Source organism: Eurypyga helias, unplaced genomic scaffold (genome assembly GCF_000690775.1).
Source record: "Eurypyga helias isolate BGI_N326 unplaced genomic scaffold, ASM69077v1 scaffold40097, whole genome shotgun sequence".
NCBI lineage: Eukaryota > Metazoa > Chordata > Aves > Eurypygiformes > Eurypygidae > Eurypyga > Eurypyga helias.
Window position 1 is genome coordinate 7,498 of NW_010263264.1, and position 301 is coordinate 7,798.

Here is a 301-nt window from a genome sequence, read left to right on the forward strand (position 1 = left end):
GCCTGGGGGGCCATGCCTTTTCGTGTGGGACAGAGCAGCGTGGGGATGCTTGCACCCATGAGGTTTTGGAGCCACCGGTGATGGGCATTTCTGGGCGCTGAGCCATCAGCATATGGAGTGCCCTTTGGATGCTGCAACCCTGGGTCCATCCTGAACACCCTGGGATTGTCGTCCCCTTTCAATAGCTGGTGGCAGGGAGGGGCTCGGGCATGGGGCAGCCCCAGGGACGAGCAGGGAGCCCCAAGAACCTCTGTGGGCAACAGTCAGCCGCTTGTGCTGCCCGCAGGTGCCCGGGCCACCC

At 64.1% G+C, this 301-nt stretch overlaps 1 protein-coding gene across 1 annotated transcript in view; it reads left to right on the plus strand.

Moving 5' to 3' along the window:
- LOC104512836 (laminin subunit gamma-3-like) overlaps positions 1-301 on the plus strand; it is a gene marked incomplete at its 5' end in the record, with an annotated part of 11,546 nt that overhangs the window by 7,425 nt on the left and 3,820 nt on the right.